Source organism: Heteronotia binoei, chromosome 8 (genome assembly GCF_032191835.1).
Source record: "Heteronotia binoei isolate CCM8104 ecotype False Entrance Well chromosome 8, APGP_CSIRO_Hbin_v1, whole genome shotgun sequence".
In the NCBI taxonomy this organism is placed as follows: Eukaryota; Metazoa; Chordata; class Lepidosauria; order Squamata; family Gekkonidae; genus Heteronotia; species Heteronotia binoei.
In genome coordinates, this window is record NC_083230.1 from 65316831 (window position 1) to 65335774 (window position 18944).

An 18944-nucleotide genomic window follows, 5' to 3' on the forward strand; every position below is an offset into this window, starting at 1 on the left:
ATAAATGGAGTCGCTTTAAACTCCTGTTTTCTGCTCCATCCATGAACCACCACAAACTGCTTTTAATTTTTTAATTTAATTTAATTTTTTTATTTTAAAAATTATTTTAAATTTAATTTTATTTTTAAATTTATTTTAAAAAATAACTAATAAATAAAGATTATGGACGTTTATTACAGTAGACCTGTCACGACCTTCTGTTTATGAACCTGTATGATTAATTTTGCTTCCTGGTTTAGTTTGGTTTGGTTACCAGCATATTTATGATTTGTTGTTCAGTTGCACAGTCGAGTCCGACTCTGCGACCCCATGGACAAAGTCACGCCAGGCCCTCCTGTCTTCCACCATCCTCCAAAGTCTGCTCAAATTCGTGTTAGTTACATCGGTAACGCTGTCCAGCCATCTCATCTTTTGCCATCCCCTTCTTCTTTTGCCTTCTATCTTTCCCAGCATCAGGGTCTTCTCCAGTGAGTGCTCCCTTCTCATTTGGTGGCCAAAGCTTCAGCTTCAGCACCTGACCTTCCAGGGAACAGTCAGGGTTGATTTCCCTTAGGGCTGACTGAATTGATCTTCTTGCAGTCCAAGGGACTCTCAAGATTCTTCTCCAGCACCACAGCTCAAAAGCATCTATTCTTCTGTGCTCGGCCTTCCTTATGGTCCAGCTCTCACAGCCATACATTACTACTGGGAATACCATCGCTTTGACTATACGAAATTTTGTTGGCAGGGTGATGTCTCAAGTTTTTATTATACTGCCTAGGTTCACCATACCTGTCCTCCCAAGGAGCAAATATCTTTTAATTCCATGGCTACAGTCACCATATGCAGTGATCTTGGATCCCAGAAATGTGAAGTCTGTCACTACTTCCATGTCTTCCCCTTCTATTTGCCAAGGTGTGATGGGGCTGGATACCATGATCTTAGTTTTTTTGATGTTGAATTTCAAGCCTACCTTTATGCTCTCCTCTTTCACCCTCAACAAGTGGTTCTTTAGGCTGTCCTCACTTTTTGCCTTTAGGGTGGTGTCATCTGCATATCTGAAGATGTTGATGTATTTATGATAGCCTGTTCCAAATCCACAAATAATTTCTCCTAAAGGCTTTACATAGAGATTGAATAGCACTGGGAATAAGATTAAACCCTAAAAATTCTCAAAAGACAAATCCCACATTGATGTCACTCTTGAGACCTGCCCATAAGGACTATTTTATACCAATCCAAGATAGTCCCCTTAATCTATACTTCTCCCTACAAATGCTTCAACAAGGTAGCATGGTCCACATGGTCAATATGCTGAAAGATCCAAACTTCTCTTTCCTGTGGCCCAGTTATTTTTGCATTTCTCCTTCGTGGCCCACTAAAATTTAAGGGTGGAGCCAGGAGACTTTGGTAGTGGGGCTGGGAGACAGGAATTATGTCATTTCCTGTGGTGTCAAGGACCAAGTGATGTCACTTCCAGGGCACACTGAACCAAAACTCCACCTTTTCCTGTGATGTCACTTCCAGGGCACTCCCCCAAACCTGCTTCTTTGGAAGTAAATTCTTTTCCAGAAAAAATCTCTTTGAAACTAATGCTGAGTCAAAATGGGGGTAGAAAGTGGGCGGTCCTCTCTTTTCACACCCACACCTGCATGCACCTATCTGTTTGTGTATTCTTCTCCAGCTTGCAAGCACTCCTAATGCCCATGTTCAATTGCCTGCACCACCTACACATCCCTTCCTCAACAGCACTGGCCAGTGTATTTAGTTGGGAGTGCTGTTGCCATTAGGAATGCCAGCACTGTGTACCACCCACACTCATACCTTGAAGAACACTTCATGGGTCTAAAGTGCCAATGGATGCCGGCTTTTCTCTCAAATACTGGGAGTGGGTTAGAAAGAAGGAGAGGCAGCCCAGCTCCTCTCTGCACAACACAGAGATGGGGTGGAGCTAGCATTGCTGGGGGTGGGGTTAGCTTTGGTTTTTCTTGTGACCCAATAGTGAGGCTTCCGTGGCCCAGTGCTGGATCACAACCCTGCAAATGGGAAACACTGGTCTAGAGCATAAGCATCATAGGGGGGCCTGACATTCTGCCAGTGCTCTATCATCTTGCCAAGGAAGAGTAAATTAGAGACAAGGGAATAACTGGCAGAATCATATTCTCTCCCTAAAACACTCTACCTGGCTGCAACTGAAAAGTTCCAAGTATGTGTTCAAATTAAAGTGAGAGACAGTCTTACACCTGAAGTATCTCAGTAACTACATGACAGTGGTAAGAATTGTAAGCATGCATTTGGATGTGTGATGCAAGGAGTTTAATGTAATAGCTGCTGTCATTACAAAAACATTCAAATCTACATAGGCAGTCTTGTATTGTAGTTCTTTGAGAGCAGGCTTGCAGGGGGAGCTTTCTCTCAGGATAGGACACCAATATTATCCATTGTTTTAACTGGATTCACTCAAAGTGTTTTCATAGTGAGAGTCAGATATGGAGCAGCAGCAGTAGAAGAATAAAAATAAGGGGGTTTTATACCCTTCTTTTATCTACATTAAGAAGCCTCAGAATGACTTACAATCACATCCTCTTCTTCTCTCCACAACAGGCACCTTGTGAGGTAGGTAAGGATGAGAGAGTTCTGAGGGAATTGTGACTGATTCAAAGTCACCCAGCAGGCTGCATGTAAAAGAGTGGTGAATCAAACCCAGCTCCAAATCAGAGTCCGCTGCTCTTAACCACTACACCACACTAGGCTGAGGAGACTATGGGTGCAATCACACAAGCAGTTTGGCCTGACATAGCCACCCTCCCCTCCAGATTAAATGGGCACAATCAAAAGGGCACATGTGGCTCCCATGGCCCACTCTTCCTTACTTCATGCTAAAATGACTCCCATGTGGATTAAATAGCCACCGGCAAATTCTGGTGGCAACCTCAGCAAAGCGTTTCTATTGAGTGTTTTTGGCCATCTGATCAGCGGGGCATGCCATGAGCAGTGTGATTGTTCCACTCTTTGTCCAGTGCATCCTTCTCCCCCCCCCCACCCAACTATGATGTGTGCTTCAGCACCTTCATAGAATGTAGCCAGGAGCAAGTGTGTGCTTGTCTGCTTCTGCACAGAAGGAATTAGAAAAAAAGACAATGCAGCTGTGGGTCCATGGCTGTGGTGTGTTAGCAATGTGAACAAACAAACATGGACCATGGCACTGTGATGCCAGCTTAGGGGGTACTGTCTGATCAACATCAGCTTATTTAGAGCCAAGATACTGCCGAGAACCTGCTCATCTGACCACACCCTACAATTAGACTGCTGGGCTGAGGAAACTATGCGAACATCATGGCATGAACCTCACTTGGATATTTTGGGAACTGACACTTACTTAATCTAACATCCTTACAATGTTGTTGTAAGGATGAAATGATGACAGAAAGAACCATATGTGCTGTTCTGAGCTATATGGAGGAACAAAAATGTTCTATTGCCTCATGAAATTGTGGGGAGAAAGTATGCAAGAACTACTGCTTATACAGCTTACAGCACTTAAGACTACTAACCATATGGCACTGTGTGACTTCAGCACAGCACAAGTATCTAAAAACAAGGCATCTCACTTTCCCCTCTTCCACTATTTCTTCTTTCCTTTTCCTGAAAGCCCCCATAGTATCTCTCCTTTCCCTGCTTCTTTCCTTTTAGGGTGGCCACTCTCTAGATAGGTGCTGGAGATCTCCTGGAATTACAACAGATCTCCCAAATACAGAAATAAATTCTCCTTAGGGTTGCCAGTTCATGATTGGGAAATCCCTGGAGATTTGGAGGGGGAGCCTTGGAAAGACAGGGACTTTAGCAGCATATAATGGCATAGAGTCAATCTAACAAAGCAGCCATTTTCTCCAAGGGAACTGATCTCTGTCCTCTAGAAAGCAGTTGATGTCTAGAGTGGGTGATGTCTAGCCCCCACCTGAAGTTTGGTACCCCTAGTTCCCTGGAGGAAATGGATGTTTTGAAGGGTAGAGTCTGTGGCATTATATGCCTCTAACATTCTTCTTCTCAAATCCCATCGTTTCCAGGGCCCCCTCAATTTCTAAGAATTCCCTAACCACTTTCCTCCCTCCTAGCATTCCCCATATCCTGTCCCTGCCTCATTCTCTCCTTCTCAGCCATTCACCAACCTACCTTTTGTCTGCCTCCCAACTTCAGCTATATTAGTCATTTTACTTCATTTATATCCCACCTTTCTGCACAATGGGGCCTTAAGCAGCTTATATTATTCCCTTTTCCACCTTGTTATCTACACAACAACTGTGTGAGGTAGGTTAGGCTGAAAGTATGTGATTGGATGTGGAATCACTCAGGTTCCACAGCAAGATGGGGAGCTGAAGCTGGGTTTCACAGACCCTAACCTGAAGATCTAACTGCTACACCACACTGGCTTTCATAAGGTAGCTGCTGTTGAACACTAGCAAGCAGCCAGGTCTATTTGAGTCATGCAAGTCCGGTGGCATCAAGTCATCCAGAAGTTGCTGCCAGGCCTAGGACTGCCAATCTCCAGGTGGGATTAAAATGGAACTCCACAGATATCTGTTCCCCTTGGAGAAAATGGCTGCTGTGGCATTATACCATGCTGAGGACTTCCCCTCCCAAAATCTTGCACTCCTCAAACTTCTTCACAAAATCTCTCAGAATTTCCTGACATGGAATCTGAGGGAATCCATGAGGGAATCTGTTGCTTAAAGTTACAGGTGCTCCTTTTACCATTTTTTAATATTTTTAAGCTGCCCAATATATATATATTTATTTCACATTTTTCTGCAAACCTAGCACCCTTTTTAGGTTTGCGGACAAGATCCGTCTTGCCTGTTCCCAGCTCCAGTCACCAGATGTAAGTATCCAAAGATATAGTAGGGTTGAAAATCCCCAGTTGGGGACAAGGGATCCCTTGGTTTGGAGACCCTCCCCCACTTCAGGGTTATCAGAAAGGGGGGAGGGGAATGTCGGCACTCCATTATACTCTTTGGAGCCTGGTTCCCATAGGATATAATGGAGAATTGATCTGTGAGTATTTGGGGCTCTATTTTTGAGATAGAAAGACCAAATTTTCAGCACAGCATCTGGTATCTTTCCTCAAACCCCCACCCAAGTTTCAAAAAGATTGGAACAACAGATCCAATTCTATGAGGCCCAAAAGAAGGTCCCCCCCATCCTCCATTTTTTCCAATGAAGAGAAAGCATTTAAAGGAGCATGGTCCTTTTAAATGTTATGGCCAGAACTCCCTTTGGAGTCCAATTGTACTTGTCACAACCTTGCTCCTGGTTCCATGCCCAGAGTTCCCTGAGTCATATCTGGCAACAACCCTAATTAATTGTGCAATTAAAATATAAGATATCTGGGGTTTATAGCTGAAATAAGCAAGTAATGTCATCACAACAGAAAGCCTAATTATGAATGGATTTTTGCCAGAGTCCATAATCTTAGGCAGAATACATAAACTTGGGTGTGGCCCCTGGAAACGATGATAAGTAGTGGGTTCTCTTGAACTGGTACTTGAGAATCCTTCTCACCTCCCTTAGTTTCCAACCAAGGACTCAACATTTAGATAACCCTTACTTTGATTCCAAATGAAGCAGGTGAAAAAAGATAGGTTAGATACGTAAAGGTCAAATTACTTCTGTCCAGGTTCATACTTTCATATTCTTATAACTCAAAGTCATGAGTACTTATTTGAATTAAGTATATTAATTTGCTGAGGCTGGAGATTGAATTTAGATAATTAAATCACTAAGTAATTAAATCAGCGTAATAGCATTAATTAATAATGCATGCTAATATGCGTATCAGTTTTTATAGTTTGTAAAAAAATATGGATAAAATAATTGAAAAAGTAATCTAATTGCTCTGCCATTTACTGTTTTGCTCATATATTTAGCAATTACTATAATTTACTGTTAGTTGAAAAATGAAGAGCAGAAACTGATCTACCAGAGTGTCATTTTAAAGCTCATGCTTTAAATGTAGTTGACTAACATTTAATGTAGTCATAGAGGCTAAATGCTGTTGACTAACATTTAATGTAGTTAGGCACTTCCAATTTAGAAGTATTTTGTATTCTTCCCTTCACCTCCTACTCAGGATAAGCTCCACTAAGGCTCACAAGTTATTAGAATAAATTCCTAAATCTGCTCGCTTAAGATAATCATCACTAATGTCATTTCACTACTTGTATTGTTCTTTAAAATATCCTTCCATCCCTATCCCCTCTAGTATTGTTAATTACATACTATAATCATCAACTTTAATCAAAACTGAAATGTTTAATCTATGTTAATTAAGTTAAATTAATTTTGTAAATTTCTGAATAAATAAAGTAGCACAAAAGTGTGAAACCATTGCCAAATTACATGTTTTACCCTTCCAAAAAGATTATTTACAAGGGCATTGAATATGAAAAAATAAACATTGATATGTAAATTTAATCAACATAATAAAAATGCAAATAGATGAAAGTTTCCTTTTCACAAATTCTAGAGCAAGCAAGAAAAGATAATATTTACAGGTTCCTTCTACCACCATCAGTCATTTTCTTCTCTGACAGACAAAGAATTTATGTAGTCCCAACAATTCTTAAGCATTTCACACTAGTACCAGAAAGGCTAGAGATCAGAGGAAACATCTAGTCCTCTGTGGCAGTTAGTACAGAACACATATGCATGTTCTATTGAAAATTACTGATGGTGTGATATTTTGAAAATTCTGTAAGGCTCTTGCCCTCTTGATGAAGAATGATTGGTTGTCATTTGACCAGCTCAGCAAAGTTGTCATTTGACCAGCTCAGCAAAGTAATGTTGCATATTTCTAGTTTTTAATGATGAGACTCAAAGCCCAAGGCTATCCTAGGAAAATCTATTTTAGGGTAATCACACACCTATAGGATAAATTCTATAGTTTCATGGAATCTGAAATGGGGTCTTAGTCCTCGTTTCACCAGTTACTGGGGTATATCTGTGTCCCTTACTCTTTTAAACAAGCTTTTGAAGCTGTACATCAAATAATGAAGAAATCTTCAGAAGATATAAATGAACATGCAAGATTATAGTTGGACCTAGTTATTTTACTAATCTCTTATTCTGGTCCTCTTCTGAGGAGGTGGGTCTAGATTGGCAATGTCTTTGTCAAGCTGAGAGTGATACTACTGGTGGGCTCCCAAGTACTGGTATTAGAGCTCCCCTTTGCCTCTTCTTCAGTCCTCCAAGTGGCTACCTTCTTTGTTATCATTCAACTGATCTTTGGAGAAGCAGGGTAATGCCCCCCCCCCGATTCTGAATCTTCCAGCTCTTGTTTCCTCCACTTTTGACCATATATTGTTAGCTGTGGTTTCCTCTATTGCCAGCTTACTCTCCAGTTTTGCCTCCTGAAGCTGAATAAACTAGCTATGCTGGATATTTCTAGCCCTTCACAGGGTAATTGGGTAACTGCTGTTGTTTCAGCCTTCTGGTCCAGATAGCCAATCGAAAAGGGTATGCAGGGCATCTCAGATCAGATATGGAGGAAGGCCAGACAGGCAATAGCATGGTGTTGCTCATAAGCCTACTGTACCACAAAAATGACAGAGAAAAAAAGAGTAAATGATATCAGGTTCTTGAGAACTCATTTTCATATTAGGTCACATCCCCTAATGTCACCATTGTTTTACATAAGGCATTTTTTAGAAAAAGCTCAGCAGCAATTCATTTGCATATTAGGTCACACCTCCAACACCAGCTGGAACTGCTTTCCTGTGCATTCCTGCTCAAAAAAACCCTGCTTAAAACCAGACAGAGCAACCCACCCACCCACCCCCAGTCTCTGCAAGGAGAAAATTGCCATTGCCATCCAGTGGTTGCCCCTCCTTTGTAATCTCCTGAAGTCCCTCACATCATTGAGGACTGCATGCAACCCACAAAGCACCATGACTCCCCCACCCCCACCCTGCTTCCCTCTACCACACAGCACAAAAACAGCTTTCCATTTTCCAAACAAGCCTGGGGGGGGAAACTTCCCCTCCTGCTTCTAGTCCCACTGTCCTAAGTGCCTCCCCCATCATTTGTTTAGGCCAACAGCAGAGATCCATCCTCTCACGGGGGAGGGGGCAGGCACAGGCCAGGTGGGAAGGGTACTGACTCCAATACAAAGCCTAAGCATTCCCCCCCCCCTCAGTAACACACACACTCACTACCATATCTGTGCCTAGGGAGGGAGACTTGTCTGTTGCTCATCTTGGCACTACATGCAGAGGCAGATCCTACAATCTGAGGTCTCAAATCACCAGTGCTTGAGGACCAGGGAGTGGAGCTGGCACTGTCTGGGGCCAGATGGGTAACAACAAGCAGCCTCTTTCTGCCCCTGCTGGAGAAACTGTGCTTCCATGCTCCCAGACTTCTCTTACCTGCCTTTCTGTCCTTTCCCACATCTTCCTTCCCAGATTGTAAGAACATAAGAGAAGCCATGTTGAATCAAGCCAATGGCCCATCCAGTCCAACACTCTGTGTCAGTGGCTATATATATATATATATATATATATATATATCCGCCACCACCACCTGTGGCAGTGAATTCCACATGTTAATCACCCTTTGGGTGAAGAAGTACGTCCTTCTATCCGTTTTAACCTGAGATCCGTTGTATTGTGAGAAAGGGAGAAAAGTGCTTCTTTCTCTACTTTCTCCATCCCATGCATAATCTTGTAAACCTCTATCATGTCACCCTGCAGTCGACATTTCTCCAAGCTAAAGAGCCCCAAGCATTTTAACCTTTCTTCATAGGGAAAGTGTTCCAAACTTTTAATCATTCTAGTTGCCCTTTTCTGCACTTTTTCCAATGCTATAATATCCTTTTTGAGGTGCAGTGACCAGAATTGTACACAGTATGTGATAATCAGAACTTCCTTTGGAGTTCAATCATGCTTGTCACAACCTTGCTTCTGGCTCCATGCCCAAAGTCTCCTGACTCCAATCTTAAAGTCCCTAGATATTTCTTGAATCAGACCTGGCAACCCTAAGGTGATCTCCACAACACACTTGACAGTATCAATTCCCTTCCTAATAATTCCCAGCATGGCGTTGGCCTTTTTTATTGCAATCGCACACTGTCTTGAAATTTTCAGTGAGTTATTTACCACGAACACAAGATCTCTCTCTTGGTCAGTCTCTGCCAGTTCACACACCATCAACTTGTATTTGTAGCTGGGATTCTTGGCCCCAATGTGCATTACTTTGCACTTGGCCACATTGAACCTCATCTGCCACGTTGACGCCCACTCATCCAGCCTCAACAGATCCCTTTGGAGTGCCTCACAATCCTCTCTGGTTCTCACCACCCTGAACAATTTAGTAAGTAAGTAAGTAAGTAAGTAAGTTTTATTCTTATATCCCGCCCTCCCCCGCCAAAGGCGGGCTCAGGGCGGCTCACAGACATGGCATGCCATGATTTAGATAAAATACAAGATAGACAATGATTTAAAATACAGTTCAATTACATAAATTAATTAAAATAGATAAAACAGGTGCTATAACTACTATCAATCACAATTATACATACTGTCATACAATTATTACTGTCAGTCACAGTTGTGCACAAGATGGTTAGGGCTACAAAACAATTTAGTCAATTTGGTCAGGTCCTGACTTAAATGCGAGCTGAAAGAGAAAGGTTTTGCAAGCCCTGCGGAACTGATTCAAGTCCCGCAGGGCTCGCACCATCTCTGGAAGTTGGTTCCACCATCGAGGGGCCATTGCTGAAAAGGCTTGCTCCCTGGTTGTCTTCAGTCTAGCCTCTCTTGGCCCAGGGATTTGTAAAAGGTTTTGGGAGCTAGATCTCAGTGCTCTCCGGGAACATATGAGGAGAGGCGGTCCCTAAGGTAGGCAGGTCCTCGGCCATATAGGGCTTTAAAGGTAATAACCAGCACCTTATAGCGAACACGGTAAACGACCGGCAGCCAATGCAGGTCCCGCAGCCCAGGCCATATGTGTTCCCATCGAGGTAGTCCCACCAACAGCCTGGCCGCCGCATTCTGCACTACCTGAAGTTTCCGTGTTCGACACAAGGGCAGCCCCATGTAGAGGGCATTGCAGTAGTCTAGTCTTGAGGTGACCGTTGCGTGGATCACGGTTGCTAGGTCGTCGCGTTCCAAGAAGGGAGCCAACTGCCTCGCCCTCTTGAGATGAAAGAAGGTGGATCTAGCAGTGGCGGCTATCTGGGCCTCCATTGATAGTGAGGATTCCAGTAGCACTCCCAAGCTCTTGACCCTGCGCACTGGTATCAGTGGCGCACTGTCAAAAGCCGGCAGAATGATCTCTCCTCCCGGTCCGCCCCGTCCCACGCAAAGGACCTCAGTCTTCATTGGATTCAACTTCAGCCCACTCAGCCTGAGCCAGCACGCCACGGCTTGTAGCGCCCGGTCCAAATTTATAGGGACATCGCCAGTCCGGCCTTCCATCAATAGATAGAGCTGGGTATCATCAGCGTACTGATGACAGCCAAGCCCATACCTCTGTGCAATCTGGGCAAGGGGGCACATAAAGATATTAAACAGTATCGGGGAGAGAACTGCCCCCTGAGGCACCCCACAGTAGAGTGGGTGTCTCTGAGACAGCTTCCCCCCAATTGCCACCCTTTGTCCCCGATTTTCGAGGAAGGAGGAGAGCCACTGTAAGGCTAGCCCCTGAATTCCTGCGTCGGTGAGGCGGCGGGTCAGCAGCCGATGATCGACCATGTCGAACGCCGCCGACAGGTCGAGCAGCAGCAATACTGCCGAGCCGCCCCGATCCAGTTGCCGTCCAGCCGCCCCGATCCAGTGTCATCTGCAAACTTGGCCACTTCACTGCTTACTCCCAACTCCAAATCATTTATGAACAAGTTAAAGAGCATGGGACTCAGTACTGAGCCCTGCGGCACCCCACTGCTTACCGTCCTCCACTGCGAAGACTGCCCATTTATACCCACTCTCTGCTTCCTAATCATTCTAGTTGCCCTTTTCTGCACTTTTTCCAATGCTATAAAATCCTTTTTGAGGTGCGGTGACCAGAATTGTACCATCGATTTATACAGGGGCATTATGATACTGGCTGATTTGTTTTCAATTCCCTTCCTAATAATTCCCAGCATGGCATTGGCCTTTTTTATTGCAATCACACACTGTCTTGACATTTTCAGTGAGTTATCTACCACGAATCCAAGATCTCTTTTTTTTGGTCAGTCTCTGCCAATTCACAACCCATCAACTTGTATTTGTAGCTGGGATTCTTGGCCCCAATGTGCATTTCTTTGCATTTGGTCACATTAAACCTCATCTGCTATGTTGATGCCCACTCACCCAGCCTCAACAGATCCCCTTGGAGTGTCTCCTCCCTGGTTCTCACCACCCTGAACAATTTAGTGTCATCTACAAACTTGGCCACTTCACTGCTTACTCCCAACTCCAGATCATTAATGAACAAGTTAAAGAGCATGGGACCCAGTACTGAGCCCTGCGGCACCCACTACTTACCGTCCTCCACTGTGAAGACTGCCGATTTATACTCACTCTCTGCTTCCTATTAATTAGCCAGTTTTTGATCCACAAGAGACCTGTCCTTTTACTCCATGACTAAGGAGCCCTTGATGAGGAACTTTATCAAAAGCTTTCTGGAAGTCAAGGTAAACAACATCTATTGGGTCTCCTTTGTCCACATGTTTGTTCACCCCCTCAAACAGGTTAGTGAGGCAAGATCTTCCCTTACAGAATCCATACTGAGTCTTCCTCAATAACTCGTGTTCATCAGTGTGCCTACTCATTCTGTCCTTGATAATGGTTTCTACCAACTTTCCCGGTATTGAAGTCAGACTGACAGGCCTGTAATTTCCCGGATCTCCTCTGGAACCCTTTTTAAAGTGTTGGCATAGGAAATAATGCCAGTAAGGCATGGTGTTGGCTGTGTTAAACTATTGCTTATCGAAGTGGATGGACAGTGGCAGACAAAGCCAGTCACAAATCTGCTAACTTATACAATGACAGGGTTATGGGCCCAGTCTGCCCAGTTTGCCCAGTCTGCCCAGTTTGGACCAGTCTGCGGTGTTTGGTGAGGTTGGCCTGCTGTGGAGTGTCAAGCTGGAGCGGACGTCTGCTACTGTGGTTAGTGTGTGGGAGTGTAGACTTGCTTGGAGAGGCTTGGAACAGCAGTGCTGAAGGTTTTCATCATGGCTGTAATCGCAACAGCTCAGATTGTGGGAAAGCTCACCTCCACTAATTACAGTGTGTGGGCTCTCCACATGGAGCATTATCTCAAATGCGAAGGTTTGTTGACAGTGGTCAAGATGCCTTCAGACCAGCTGGATGTGGAGGACACTGTTAAGGATGAAAAGGCATTAGCAACTATTGTCCTGAGTGTAAGAGACAATCAATTAATCCACCTGACCGGTAAGCACATGTCGAAAGCTGCTTGGGACTGTCTGAGAGCAGTGTATGTTCAAGTAACAGCCAGTTCACTTATTGCAATTACCTGGCGGCTTTACAGGACTGTGATGAAGCTGGGGGAGTCAGTTAGGGTACATCTAAATGCTCTGTCTCAGTGCTGCAATGAGTTAGCAGAGAGGGGGAAAACAGTATTGGATAAAAATAAGGTCTATCTCATCCTGAGTTCGCTGTTGGCAGAGTTTAACATGCTTGTGACGGCGCTGGAGATGGTTGATGCCAGCAAACTAACATTGGAGTATGTTACGGGATGTCTACTTGAGGAGGAACATCATCTGCAAGATTCTGGTCATTTATCAGCTTGGCAGCATACCAGACTGGGGGAGACAGCAAAGGAGGAGGCCAGCAGGAAAGCGTCAGCCGGGAATCGACTTGGAGCGGAGTCAGAGGTTGCCCTGAGAGTGAATAAATGTTTTTGTTGTGGCTCAGCAAAACATCTGAGGCGTGAGTGTCTAGAGGGGAGAGCCAGACTGAAGCGTGGAGGCCGGTCTGGAGGAGCTGAGGGCTCTTCCAATGCATCACTTGTGGTGACAAACACCACTGCAGTTTCGGGAGTGTGGATTATTGTCTCCGGAGCATCGCAGATTTTTTGCAAGGATGAACAGTTGCCCCTAGAATTAGTTCACGCTGATGTTATAGGGCCGTTTGCTAAGAGTCACTCAAACAACAAATTTGCATTGTTACTGACACATGATTATTCAAGGTTTTCATGGGTATTTGTGTGAAAGCAAAAGTCAGAAGTATGCAACACTATCAAATATTGGCACAGGAGAGTGAAAAACCAGCTAGGGAGTCTGTGTGCCATACAGACGGACATGGGCAGTGAATTTATGTCTACAGCATTTAAACACTGGCTACATAGTCAAGGCATTAAGCATAGAGTGGCCAACACAGCAAATCCCCCAGAGAACAGTATCGCTGAATGCAGGGGTGGTGTGCTGCAAAACATGATGCATGTAATGCTTAAGGATGCTGATTTACCTGTAAATTACTGGGCAGAAGCCTTGAAGGCTGCCTGTTACATTTAGAATAGACTTTGGACAAAGCTTATTGACAATATTCCCTACAGGATGTTGTATAACAAAACCTCTTCTCTGGACCACCTGAGAAGTATTTGGCACAAAGGCTTGGGTGAATATTCCCTGAGTCAGAGAAATAAGGGGGGCAATAGATCAAAGAAGCTTGTGTTCCTTGGGTATCAGTCAGGTATGAAAACCTCCAAGTTTGCCAATGAGAACCTGAGCATAAGCTTCAGTAAATCTGCCAATTTGTGTGAGAATCTGGGATGGAACCGGATACACAATGTGCCTGAGCAGATAGCACTACCTATGACAGTGGGAGGTGAAAGCACTACCATAAAACAGGAGATGGGGTCTCCAAGTGTGTCTGAGAGTGTGCAGAGTACTGAAGGATCGAGGAGGTCGGCATGTAGTACTAAAGGTATACCACCAGAGAGATTTAGTTATCAAAATAGCTCTGTGAACCATGTATTCATTAAGGAGCTACAGAGCTATGAGGCAATCTTATCTATGCCTAAACCAGAGAGAGTTGCTTGGCAGCAAGCCATGCAAAAAGAGTATGACTCATTAACTGAGAATAATGTGTTTACTATAACATCTCTGCCAGCAGAGAAAAAAGCCATAGGGTGCAGGTGGCTATACAAGGTCAAAACGCTGACGGATGGCAAAATGCAAAGGAAAGCAAGACTAGTTGCTAGAGTCTTCTCACAAGTAGAAGGGGAGGACTATGATCAGGTATTTGCCCCTGCTGTGAGAGCTGATACTTTGAAGACATTCATTGCCTAATGCCTTAGGGGGAGTGTTGGCATAGGAAATAATGCCAGTAAGGCATGAGGCACTGCTGCTGATCTGACAACTACTGTCAGGTAGATGACTCAGGAAGATCTGTCAGAGGAGAACTGGTTCTAGCCAGTAGAATGATGTAATCAGGTGAGGAGTACAGACTGACTCAGCACTGCCTCCTCATTGGTACAGTAATTAGGAGCAAAAGTATATTAATGAAGCTATGCTGTACATATTACCCTCTTACTATTCTATGATTGATTGGCAAAGCATTATGATGGAGAGTTTGTATATATGTAAAATAAAACCTTGTATATAATTTAAGAACACAGTGTGGTGTTGGCTGTGTTAAACTCATCGAAGTGGACGGAGAGTGGCAGACAAAGGCAGTCACAAATCTGCTAACTTATACAATGACATAAAGATGGGGGTGACATTTGCTACCTTCCAGTCCTCAGGAACAGAGGCAGATTTCAATGAAAGATTACATATTTTTGTCAGGAGATCCACAAGTTCAACTTTGAGTTCTTTAAGAACTCTTGGATGTATGCCATCTGGACCTGGTGACTTATTAGTTTTTAATTCGTCTATCAGTTGTAGGACCTCCTCTCTTGTCACCTCAATCTGACTCAGGTCTTTCAACACCCCTTCCAAAATAAGTGGTTCTGGAGCGGGCAAACACTTCTCATCTTCCACAGTGAAGACGGAGGAAAAAAATGCATTCAGCTCTCAGCCACTTCCCTATCCTCCTTCAATAATCCTTTTATCCCTTGGTCATCCAAGGGCCCCACTGCCTCCCTGGCTGGTTTCCTGCTTCTAAAGCCCGGCCAGGCAAGAAGCCAGATCCGCTGAAGAGGGAGGATGTTAAATAGTGGGTTCGATGCATGAGGAGACTTACTTGCAGTTGATCACAGCTCTTTATTGATGATTACAGCATTGTAATAGGCAGACCAAGACTATTGTACTGGACTGATGGGGCCAGCTATACACAGAGTTTCCATTGGGTCATTTGAACCTGCAGGAGACTGGTGATTGGTCCTGGGAAGCAGAGATTTGGTTCCTGCTTCCCATTGTTCCCATGTCCCCAAGCCCAGTCCTAAAGGCTCCAATGAGCCAGGCAGGAACTAACAACCTCCACCAAACATAGAGTCACACATACACAACAGAAAAGGAGGAAAATCACTGTTGCAAAGATGAACCAAAGAGGCAGCTGCACTGATCACTGGCAACCACATGTGCTGCCAGCTCTCTTTCCTGTTGGCCCAGGCACAGCCCAGCACTGCACAGCTTAGGTGAAAACCTGGGACAGAAGTGGGCCAGTAGCAGCATGTCTCATGACATTACATGATGTCACTGAGTCACATGTGGGGTGCCCAATTCTGTGCCCCCAGAATGCTGGCGCCCTAGGAAATCACCTAGTTTGCCTAGTGGCAGGACCAGCCCAGCCCGAATGATAATGACATATGAAACAAATCAGCTTACAATGATGTTAATCAGTATCAAGGGATACTCCACAACTACTGACAAGAAAAATCCTTGAAACTAGTTCTGTCTTGCACAGCTTTCTGAAATGGCAAAGGACAGATATCTTCCTGACATATTCAGGAAGGCCAGTCCACAATGTAAGGCACCACAACTGTTTTTTTTTAAAAAGCAGTTGAGATTGAACTGTGGTAGATTTACCAAGGGAAACAGAAATAGGTGATGTTCAAAAGTTGCTATATGTGTTTATAGTTGTATAGTTTCCAAGGCATGGTGGATCAACACTCTGAACTGTTTTTAAGAATATATATAGTTGTGGATGTTTATGGGGAGAGGGGCACATCATAGCTTTTGAGGTCTAACATAAAGGAAGCCATTTACATTGTTCTGTTTGTTTGAATTTACCAGGGTTTAATTGTTCTAGCCAGTTTCCTGAATACCCAGAAATTTCTTTAACTCCCTTTCCTTATTTGCTTATGCTCAGGGTGGTGATTGCCATAACGTGTTGCCCAGACTCTTCTCTCTGCCCCATGAGAGTCTCAAGATTTCTGCCCACCACTTCAGGGTACAAATTATTTAAATAATTCCTACCCCACCTTATCTTCATTGTCTCCTCTATCATAAGAGCAGCCCTACTGAATCAGACCAATTGTCCATCTAGTCCTCACAGACACTCTCCTTATATACTATCTGGTATGCACTTGCCTGCCCCACCCTTCCTTGCTTTTTTATCCAGCCCTTCTAATCTTGAGAAATGACCTAAACCAACTAGTCCCATCCACAGCAACTTACTTCCATTCAAACCCACTCAGCTAGTGAGGTAGGGTGGCCCTCTATCACTATGCATTTCATTCATTTTCTAGTCCATAGCCTTCCAGCTATGCTCTGCTTCCACCCTTCCATAGGTTTACTCTCTTTAAGACTGCCTGAGGCAGTGGTCACTAGTCTCCAGTAAGACAGAGTGTCATAGTAACAACTGTAAGGTTCTTAAAATAGCTGTTATATGTAAGTAACAATTGGCTCTCTCTGCTACTGATTTGATGCCTGGTCTTAGAGAGAAGGAGAGAATGTCTTGTATTGGCTTATCATCCCTGCAAAAAGACTCCCCCCTGCCACCCCATGAAACTTTTCACAAATGGCTTCTTGTCCTCATGTCCTTCTCTCTCTTCAGGAGGAACTAAAGTTCGGATCACTCTTATAAATTTGTATGGCTGATGTCAGAGAACTCCAGCAATGAGAGGTGGTTTGGTATCCTTAGTTGTGATAACTTATTGTGTTAGCAGTGTTGACTGTTGGTTCAGCTTCTAGACAAAAAAAAGCCACCTATTTTATGACCTAGTAATCTAGTACTTAACACAGATGCATACATGTTCATTCATAACACTGCACTGAAGTGATGACAAACTCTTATAAACAGCTGATCTGTGAATTGCATATAGCTATTACCTAATAGTTAGCAAATATTAGTGATACACATTTCTATGGAAAGCAGAATTGCTAGCCAGAAGCATTTGGAGACTGGGGGAAATGATGACATACAACAACGTTCCATCATTGCCAGCTGAGTGTCTGGAAGTGATGTCACCATTTCCACAACACCCTAGTAACTTGTGAAACCTATATAAATTAGGGGAATTTCTAGAGTGTCACAAACACTATAACATCACCCCCCATACACCATTTTTGCTCCCACCATTCAATTGAGCAAGGGTGGCATGTCCAACATGAGTGGGAGGTTGCCCATTATGACAGGCAACCTCTTAAGTGTAGAGGAGAACCACTATAGATCCCCAAACAACGATTCCATCTAGGGAACCCCTAAGGCCACCCAAACGCAGCCTAAAAATCCTGCAAAAAAAATCATGTAACTTGCCCGGTTTCATGAGTCCTCTGGGGATGCAGTGCCCTGAGGATGTTGTCTCTCTAGTCCTCCCCTCTGCCCTTTCCAACAGTTAATGGAATGTATATCCCATCTGAAAGACAGGATGCTGAGAAGTGTACTTGGGTAAACCTTTGAAGCATCTCGCTTCAGAATTGCAAAACAATAATTTAGAATTTGTACTCTTGGAATTGTTGTATATAAGATGAGCTGTTCCCTGTATGTTACCAGGGAACACTTACCTGTTCCCTGGTAACATAACTTTAATGGAAAACAGATGTTAGTACATTAGTAGGAGGAATTAATGACACAAATTACATTGGGGTAGCAGTGTTAATCTGCTGCAGCAAATATAAAAGAAGAGTCTTGTGGAACCTTGAAGAACAACAGATTTATTGTCGCTTATCAAGGTTTTTTCTCTTTTATGATGATCTCAGCTGCATGAAGAAGCTGTCCTTTGGCAAAGGTTGGTTTGAAGTGTATTTGATTCTGAAATACTTTTGCATTCAGAATCCTGCCTTCCAGTTTGTTCTTATTTTCCCAATCACTCTGGTATTCAGAGAATCTTTTTAATAGTTCATTTTGATTTAACTTCTCCTGCTACAATTAAATTATAAATAAAGTAAATGTTTGTAATCATTCTTTTGGAAATTGTCTTTGCCTGTTGTTCAGCACCAAGCTTAGCAGGGAATATCAAATCTCCTCAAGGAGTTTTAAGTGAATTTTGATTAAACAGAAGAACCAAACAAAGTCTAATTATGGGCACTTTAAAAAAAAAGTTGTAGTATTATCCAAGAATCCAAAGCTTGCTTCATTTAATTGCCTTTAAATTATTTCTGCTATCCTATTGCTATAGGGATTTATATGCCTGGTTCTAAATTAAAAAGTAATTAAAACAGTTATCTAGTAGCAGCATGTCACATTGTGTTGCAGAGAATGCAAAATAAAATAGATAGGGCACAATTCCAAATCAAGAGGCTGCCTGGGCATACTTTTCTTAGAAGTCTTTGAATGGAATCAAGAAGCGCCTCTCAGGATGGGAAATACTGTCAAACCATGTAAGAGCCTAATCTGAGTCTAGCCTCTCCTATCACTACAATTTTCCCTTGTTGGTGAAAATTTCAGGTAGAAATGAATCATGTGGATGGGAAGCTGGGAAGTACTTACTGATCTCCACATATGCAGGGTCATCTGTTCTTGGAGACTACAGACACTTGTATGAATGTGGTTTGTTACATACATAAAGTCCCTGTGTTGATCAGATTCTTGAATATGTGGAGGTCATCATCAAGTCTAGCATTTTCCAACACTGCTCAAAGA